We start from the raw sequence: 9,624 nt of genomic DNA, 5'->3' as shown, positions 1-9,624 counted from the left end.
CATCTATTTACTTAGGGACTTATATGGCCTCAGTTGTGATAGTATCTGAATATCTCATACGCTTTAATATATTGATCCTCCCAGAGGTAGTGATGTGCCATTATCCCCATATTTCAGATGGGGAAACTGAGGCACGGAATAACTAAGTGACTTGCCCAAGGTCACACAGGCAGTCTGTGGCCATGCAGGGTATTGAGCTCACATCTCCTGTGTTCTAGTCTACCAGCATAACTGCGACACCAGCCTTGCTCTCCCTCAGTGTTTCACTACCAGTGTGGGTGTACTGTAGATGGTCATTTGAAGGCCGGTAGCCTGTACATAAGAACAGTCATATTGGGTCAGCTCAATGGCTCATCTAGCGCAGTGTCCTGTTTTCCAACAGTGGCTGATGCCAAATGCTTCAGAGGGAATGAACAGAACGGGGCAATTACAAAGAGATCCATCCCCTGTCGTCCAGTCCCAGCATCTGGCACTCAGAGGTTTAGGGACACTCAGAACATGGGGTTCTGTCCCTGACCATCTTGGCTACTAGCCCTTGGTGGACCTATCCTCTAGGAACTTATCTAATTCTTTTTTGAACCCATTTATACTTTTGGCCTTCACATTGTCCCCTGGCAATGAGTTCCACAGGTTGATTGTGTTTTGTGTGAAGAAGCACTTCCTGTTGTTTATTTTAAACCTGCTGCCTATTCATTTCATCTGGTGGCTCCTAGTTCTTGTGTTCTATGAAGGGATAAATAACACTTCCCTATTCATTTTCTCCACACCTTTCATGATTTTCTAGAGCTCTAGCATATGCCCCCTTAATAGTCTCTTTTCTAAGCTGAACAGTCCCTGTCTTTTTAATCTCTCCTCATACGGAAGCCGTTCCATACCCTTAATCATTTTAGTTGCCCTTCTCTGTACCTTTTCCAATTCCAATAGATCTTTTTGGAGATGGAGCAGAACAGTAGGTGTGCTACAAAAGTCTCACTTTTTGATTGCTGTTTGGAAACCAGAATTTCTGTTCTGTGGGAATGTCAGACATTTAGAAAAATAATTCAATTCAGAACCTGAACGAAAGCCAAAATTTGGAATTTCCTGCAAAATGAAAATCCTGAAACAAGTTGATTCAGGACTATAGCACTGTTTCATTTCACTAATGTCAAAACATTTCATTTTGACTCTAACATTTTGATTCATTTCATTTCAACCTTTATATTATATGAATAGATTAAATATGTAATATTTAAATATACTCTATTAAAATCAATATTTTAATATGAGTAAAAAAGCATCTACATTATAAAGTTAAAACTAATCCTTTTTACCATATCAAAACAAAATATATTGACATCCAAATAAAACAAGAGGCAACATTATTTGTGACTTTTTTTCCCATTGAAAATTTCATTGACATCAACATGTTCGCAGGAAACATTTCCATTTTGACAAAACTGCATCTTTCAGTGGAAAAGTGTTCCCTCAAAAAAGAGTTTTGGCCCTTTTTAATTGTTAACCAATGAGCCATTTGCCAGGTAAGGCCACTGTTTGTTCCTGTAGGTTGCCATACCCTAGGGTGGCCACTGCTGTATCCCCAGAATACCAGACATTTTGGTACTTCCCAGAACCACCCCCACCTGCATGACCCCCGCCCCCACATGTACCATGCATGCAAGGTCACACCAGCAAAGGCAGGGCAGTGCATTCTTCAAAATGCCATCCCTCGTCTGAGATTCCGAACACAACCACATCCAGTTTTGTCGCAGTACCGGACAGTGGACAAACCTTAGAGAAAGAGGACTGTGTATCTTGAAACTGGATGAAGAGCTGGCCTACCATACCATGTTTTTCTGGTACAGGAGAACATACCTAGTCAAGTAGGGTGCTTCAGAATGCACATATCTTTAAGGATCTCTTTACTGTAAGCCCCATTAATATCCATGCGACTTAAGCACACAAAGTTACAGACGAGCTTAAATCTGTTCCTGAATAGGGATGGCCTTTAACATGTTCTCTAGTACTTTCCTGAATAGGGGCCTTTACCGCACATAAATGATCCCATGTAGAATATCTGCAAAGGACCAACAAAAAGGGTGGAGTAATCAGGGGGAAAAAGGTGGAAGGAGTCCAGGCAAAGCCAAAGTATTACATATACCCCCTTGCAAAACCGAGGAAGGCAGCATCTCTATGCAGAGTTGCACTATATTAACTAAAGGTCTAGTTGTAAACCAATTTAATAGAAACAGTGAAAACAGCGCGGATGCTCTTAATCCAATTTAACCTCACTTATATCAATTTAGCTGAATTCTGTAAGGAATCAATTCAAGCTAAGTCAGTAAGAGCCTGGGCTGAGTCCAATTAAGAGTGGCTACACCGTGTTTTCCACCACTTTAACAAAATCACTTTTTAAAACCCATTTAAAGTTGAACTGGTGCAACGTTGAATATAGACGATTACAGAACGTTAATCGGGGGTTAATGCTGCCCTGAGCAAAGGTGGCTATTGGCAAGAAGCACCCAGCACAGGCCATTTGCAAATGGTTTTGGGGGTGGGGGCAGTTTCCATCTCAGAGTGTAAGGGGCTCTGAAATGTAGCCTTTTATTTTATTCAAAATAAATTTAGTAATGTTGTATTACCCCACTGGTGGCTACAGTTTCAAGTTCTACGAAGTGGAAGTCATTTCTGTTACGTATTTCAGATTTAGAGCCTCTAGGAACACATAAAGACCAAGGATAGTGACCACACAGACATACACACGTGCAAGGTCTAGTCTGCGTTACAAGGTTTAGTAAAGTTACAATTAAGGTTATGATTACCCATGCATATAAAAATCCTATACAGACCTATGCGCAAGTTACAAATATAGTCCGACGCACATCCTTAACGATATTCTTAGGGTCTGATGGCTGCCTTGCCAAGCGAGCATCAGTAGAGGGATGGTTCTTGCTGGAGTTTTCCAATTTTCTCCAATCCGGGAGGCCTCTTTTATCTTGTGATTCTGACTGCACCCAACACTCTGCGCATGTGCGTGATGGGTGCCCACCCTCTTTTTCCTTATTTGGATTGTGTCCCCCAAGGATATTGGGGTACCCTGATTTTCATAGGTTGTTATAGTTCCTTTTACTCTCATTAGCATTTACCCACAACATATACCTTGTGGTTAGGGCACGTGTTAGAACACTGTGACTACGGGGTATCTTGTAGTCAAAAATTAATCTTACGGTTCATTTTTCACAATACCACCCACTGGCACATCTTTCCCCATAATTTTGTGGCATGTGGTCATTCTTTGGTCACTTATGTCCAGCATTTCTTAAGCCTATGGCCTCGTATGGCTACGCTGACATCTTACAGGCCTCAGCGTTTCAGGCCTTGGGTTTCAGCACTACTTATTTAGATACTTAATTATTTTCTAACTACTAATCACTCTTATTCTTCTATAACCCTACAGCTTAACTCTATTTAGCATACAATGATTATATCTGACATAGCATGTGAGTTAATTGTAACCTCACACAATAAATGAATGATAAAATGAAGTAATTGGCTACAGAAAAGCTCAGAGGGCATTTCCATGTTGTGGGTCCTTATTGTGTAGTCATGTAGCCATTCTGACTCCGGTCCTCAAAGGGTCTCCACTGGGTTCAGTTAGGTGCCTAAAGACCTTTGAGGGTCTCAGCCTCTGTGCTCTGCAACATCAGCAGGACAGTATAGTTCGGTCTTTTCAGTGGGCGTTTCCAGCCGTGCCCGTACAGCAAAATAAATAAATACGTTCTTCCCAGCTGGCTGGCATAAAAAGAGGAAATGAATAAAAGCTAACCATTCAAAACCAACGCCCTGCCCCAAGCCAAGTTCCGGCTGGGTGTACGTGTGTGGGCCGAGGCCTTGTCTTATTACAAGTGTGATCTCAGCGCCCCCAGCTGAGACCCTGGTTTTGACCCAATAGCCCTGATCTCCTGCAATACCAGCAAGAGCATATTTTTAAAGGTCAGAGACATTTGACATGGTGTACGACAGGACATGTTTGTGCGACAGGTTCCTGTTTGGCAGGGCCCTTGCATTGGCCAGCTGCTTCTAAGGTTCCACCCTCCCCCCAGGCCCAGTCTCCCCAGCTTCAGATCCCTCCAGCTGGGGAGAGGACAGGTTGGGAGCAGGGCTGGATGCTTCCTGGTGCTTTACATTTCCTCCGTTCCCTGAGTTTACAGGCTTGGGCAGGTTCATTCTGCTAATGGAACAGGTCCAGTGTTTCTATTTATGGGCTCTATTCCTCCACAAGTAGGTTTCAGTGCTGTCCAGCCGCAGAGGTTCCCTGGCTTCTACCCAGGAAACCGCATCCTGACTCGTGATGACCACACTCAGACGCAAAAACTCAGACGCCAGCTCTCCAAAGCAAGCTGCAGCTAGTTTAACACTGTGTGACTGACATGCTACGCGATACAGACTCATTGCCACGTTATTATTTATTTGTATTAGCATAGCACCTAGGAACCCCAGCGCAAACACAGAACAAAAAGCTTACAATCTAATTATTTAGTTTGGAGGACAAATTAGATCCCCTACAACTAGTTAAGATTCAACTGAAGATGGCCACATAAAATTTAAGTAAAGAAAAAAATGCAGGATTGCCTACTATGATTAAGAATGCAATGTTTATTGCACATCTCTTAACAGAAATGGATTTAGCATGAAGTATGCTTCATGCATTACCTTTTGCAGCTGAATGTAGAGGACCTGATTCTCCTTTGCCTTAATTCTCCTCTACATTGTTCTTTGTAAATGGGACTTAATGTGTATCTGTAATTTACACGCAGTCTAAGGCCCCTTTATACTGGCAGAGAGATGTAAAGGGGGCTCATAGCTAAGAGCAAAAGCCAAGAGTGATCAAAGGCAGGACCAGTTCTACAATGTAAGAACATGTGGGGCCAGACCCTCAGGAGGTATAAAGAGGTGTAGCTGCCTTGAAGTCAATGGAGCTAATGCCAGCTGATTTACCCCAACTGACAATCCATCCTGTTGACTTCAACAGAGCTTGGGAAATCTACACCAGCTGTGGATCTGTCCCATTGGTTTCAGTCAAGCGAAGCTGATTCGCCCCCACTGAAATTCTGGCCCTTTAAGTCTTGGCTGAAGAACCTGTAAAGGAATTTGGGTAAAAACCAAGGCATCCCACTTTTCCGTGCCCTTATGCTCAGATGAGTAACAAACAACATAGTAATGGGTCCATCAAGTGGCCAAAAGAATAACTGCACCATGCAGCTGTCTTAGGCCCACATCGTCCTATGTTTGATCTGCCCAGTGGGCAGACTTTGCAGACTGGGATCCTACTTGCCAGCAGGAAACAAGAGAAATCAGCTGAAAATGTTTATCTGTATTTATCCACTAGCTTAAGGGCTTGATCCAGAGCCCACTGAAGCCAATGGAAAGACTCCCATGGACTTTAGTGGGCTTTGAATCAGGCCCTAAATGTGCAAAATTGCTGGAAACACATCTTACAGGTACTCCCTGTGCTGAGAGGCGATAAATACCCTTCTCTTTATCTGCCAGTCAACAGACTGTGCTAAGCAGAACAGCCACCAATCCATGTATTGCTTAGACTGGGGTCAAGCTCACCTTTGATCAGATCATGCATTGGTCCTTACCCGATAACAAGTGAGAAATAATAATAATAATTTGCATTATCTACTGCCTCCCATCCAGTGACCCCAAAGAGCTTTAGAAACAATTAATTTAGGCTCTCAACCCACCTGGGAGGCAGGTTACAGCTATATCTGGAATGTTCCAACGTGAAACAAAATTGTGAGGCCTGTGAAAGGGAGTTGTCCTCCTCCGGTCAGCTCTAATTGTACCTGCTCAGTGTGGGGTTCTCTCCCCCCGTAGCTGGGATTGGGCTCCATGTAGAGGTTGATGAGCTCAGGCAGTAGCGACTCATGCACGTGCATCCAGAGGGTTCAGGTTCAGATCCGGTTGCTGACGACTCACCCCGCGGTGCCCTGCGACACAATTAATTCTATGCAGCCAGACCGCAGCACCTCAGTGAAGTCAATGGGACTGAAAGGTCCACTCACACTATTTTAGGCTCTGATCCTGCAACGATCTCTGTAAGTGGAGAATAATGCTGTTAATATTTAGTGAGTGCCTTCACTCTGCTCAGGGCTGTGGACCCTGTCTAAGTCCTGGGGAGGAGGTGGACGTCTAAAGCTTCTAATCCTGCAAACACATATGCATGTGAAAAATGTTATTACCCATGTGAGTAGTTCCAGGGGATGAATCAAGTTAGTCCCATGCGAAAGTGTTTATAGGACTGGAGACTCATTTTTAGCACAGACAATACAATATCCCACTGAGACTAGGGGAGAAATATGGCAAGGCTGAATATTAATTACCTAAACTGCCACTGAGCCAGAACACTGGGGTTCAGAGCTGTAGGGGTCTCAATATCTCCAACCCCAAGAGTTAAACATAATCATGTCAGGCCCACAAAATCATGAGATTGTCTGAAAGATCATAGACAGTTGGTTTTGTTTGCCTTCTGGTTTTTTTACCCTTTAGGATTCACATTTTCTAGCTTTTCTCTGCAGCCATGAAGGCTAAAACTGACTTTAAAAAAAAAATGAAGGCTGAGATTTCCCCCATACTTACCCAGCTCAGGAACTGGGGCTTTAAGGAACACAATGGACATTGTGAGATTCGTGATAAAACTGTGAGCGTTGGCAACACTGCATTCCACACGTTTCTCTGTTTTATCCCCATCTTCAGCTCGATACTGGTTTTGCCCATGGCCAGAAGGAGGTCCTGTAAGCACAGTATTCACCAAGAGTGAAAGATATTCACTGCTCTATATCTGCCTTTGGGCCAGATCTTTAGTCTATACACATTACCTTTGTAGCTCATGTCGGCTAATTCTACAGCTGCATTGATTTATAATGTGCTTCGGATGACCGGATGGAATTTCTGTAGAAAATCACAGCTCAACTATTATGATACACAGACATAATCTAGCAGGATTTATATAAATTCCACAGCGCTAGTTAAATATTAATTAAGCCTTCTTGGCCTGCAAATTCTGCATATCCTTTCAAACATCCTTCAGCCCTTCCAAACGTCTGGGAGACATTTTGTAGTAGCTTTAGGATAAGCAGTGAGCTTTAGCTGAGCAAGCTATCATCTCTCAGAGGAATCGCGAGACTCAGAGAAGTGGGAGCTGCCAATCTGAAGTTTATCAGACTTTACGGTACAGCACACATGAACTGCTAGCTGGTGAATCAGTTTAGTTCCATGCAGCCACTCTTTCCACTCTGATCCAACATGTTAGCTTAGTACACATGGACTATACACTCCCGCAGGCCTAAGGTTTTGTCTACATGAGAAAGCTGCCCCAGTTTAACTTAAAAATCAGTTTTTAAACTGGTCATCAAACCCTCTGTGAACACTGTGATTTCAGTTGAAGAGGGGCTTGTTTCAGTTTAGCGGCAGTTATTAATATGGCCAAACCTTGCTGTAAGTGACCAGCGCTGTGTTGATCTTGGCTTCCCATAGCTGTAGTGCAGATATTGTGACTTCACCCATCCCTGTTGGTAGCTTAGTAACAAACAAAATTTTAGCCTCTTGCAAGCTTTCATGAATTATAAAATGATCATAGCAAGTGTGTGTGTTTATTTTAAATATATACTTCAGAAAAAGGGCTGTCTTAATTAATCCCCGGCCAATGCTGGGAAGGAATTCCTACTGAATCACTCAATGAGCTGAAATTTCAGCGCAAACACAGAGCTAGTGTGAAGTACAGCATAGTCTGTAGCTAAATCATGTTGGAGGTAGTTTGGCCTCTGTTCACTCTTGTCAACTAGACCTGGCTAGAATATTACAAAAGCCCTCAACCCTACTGTGACGACTGTGTTGAGCTTCTGATGCTACTAAATAATGCAGCCACACACACCAAAAAAAAACCCTTCTGTTTGGCTTTGCACCTAAACCGAACAGTGTTTCTAGCCATGCTGCACAATTGGCCTGCAGTGGGGCAGTCTGGGAACAAGATTACAACATGGCAGGTCCACCTACAATGGAAAACAAGTGAAACCATTTGAGGGTAAAAAGGGTGTGCAGACTGTTACACCAGATGGGATCGCCCTGTCGACGAATAGAGAAAAAAGCCTGTTCCGTGTGCCACAGAGCAGGGCGAGGCCGTCTGTAGCCATTCATTGAGGAGACGTCTTGTGTTTTCATCTTGGTGCCTTTAAAGCCAGTCAGCTCTGCAACAGACTGAACTTGGAGGGGACATTTTTTTTATTAAAGAGCAAACTTTTTTGAGGGTTCACGGTTCCTTTAAAACCAGGCACTTCTGCAACAGACTGAACTTGATTAGACAGGAAAGGGAACTAGCGATAAATGTAAGCCTTCATTCACATTTTATTATTTTGTTTTGTAGTGTAAGCATTTATTTCCATCGCTCTCTCGTGTTTAGTTGACTCTCTAGTCTCTCTTAACTAAACCTCTTGGTTTATTACAAGGGCGCTGTGATTTTACAGGAGCCGTGGTTTAAAGTAAAACTAGGGCCCACAGTGCCAGGAGCTGGCTATCACAGGGGCATGCTCCAAGGGGACTCAGGTGTACCTCTTGTTGACCTGCCAGGCTAACCTAGGTCTGGCACAGCCCGAAGGAGCAGGCTTGAGTGGCTGACAGGCTGGTGGTGTCAGGGACCTCACACCCAGCCACCACAGGCAAGGTCCATCTCATTAGAGGCATGCGGTAACAAGGTGACTCACAGTTCGAGAACCGTCACAGGGTGAGCAGAGTTACCCACAAGGCCCTGGGGCAGGTTGGGGATGGGGGAATCACAGTTACCCACAAGGCCTTAGGGCAGATTGGGAGGATCACAGCTAGGGTGTCCAGAGAGCAGGTATAAAAAATTGGGATGGGGGTGGGGGGGTAATAGGAGCCTATATAAGAAAAAGCCCCCAAAATTGGGACTGTCCCTATAAAATCGGGACATCTGGTCACCCTAATCACAGCTACTTATAAGGCTACGGGATGGGGCTAGGGGATCACAGCTACCCATAAGGCCTTGGGATGGAAGGGGGGTTATAGCTACCCACAAGGCCCTGGGGTGGGGAATGGGGGTTCACAGCTACCCTCAAGCCCTTGGGGCGGGGGTGAGGCTTGCCACTGTAGCTTTGCAGGGGGCAGTGACAGCCAGTGGGTTTAATGTCTTTCCATTCTCAGCTGGCATGAACCAGGCTCGCTCCGTTGACGCCCGTGTACACTCGCTGAGGCTGTTGCTCCGATGGCAGCTGAGGAGGCAGTTGAGGGGTCTCAGGGGTCACTCTGATGCGCACGCTCCCCATTACTGCCCCTCTTTTGTCTGCTAGGAACGCGTGTAAGGGATGGCATCAGGCCTTGCTAGGGTGTGGTGGCTGATTCCCTCTCTCTGCTCCCCAGCACATGGGCAGCCCCAGACTCCATCCACCACACCCGCACAGCAGAGCCTTACAAGGCAGCTCCACTTCCCCCCTTGGCTGCCACACGACAAAGGGAATCAGCAAGGAGCAGGTGGCAGGACCCCCTTGAACGTGTACTGGGCCCTCCTGTTACTGAGGTGCATTTGGGTACAATAGTTCTGTGTTTACGGCCCTGAGCCAGGGCCCAGTA

The sequence above is a fragment of the Malaclemys terrapin genome, chromosome 3 (genome assembly GCF_027887155.1).
Source record: "Malaclemys terrapin pileata isolate rMalTer1 chromosome 3, rMalTer1.hap1, whole genome shotgun sequence".
In the NCBI taxonomy this organism is placed as follows: domain Eukaryota; kingdom Metazoa; phylum Chordata; order Testudines; family Emydidae; genus Malaclemys; species Malaclemys terrapin.
Note: the sequence above shows the minus strand (reverse complement) of the source record.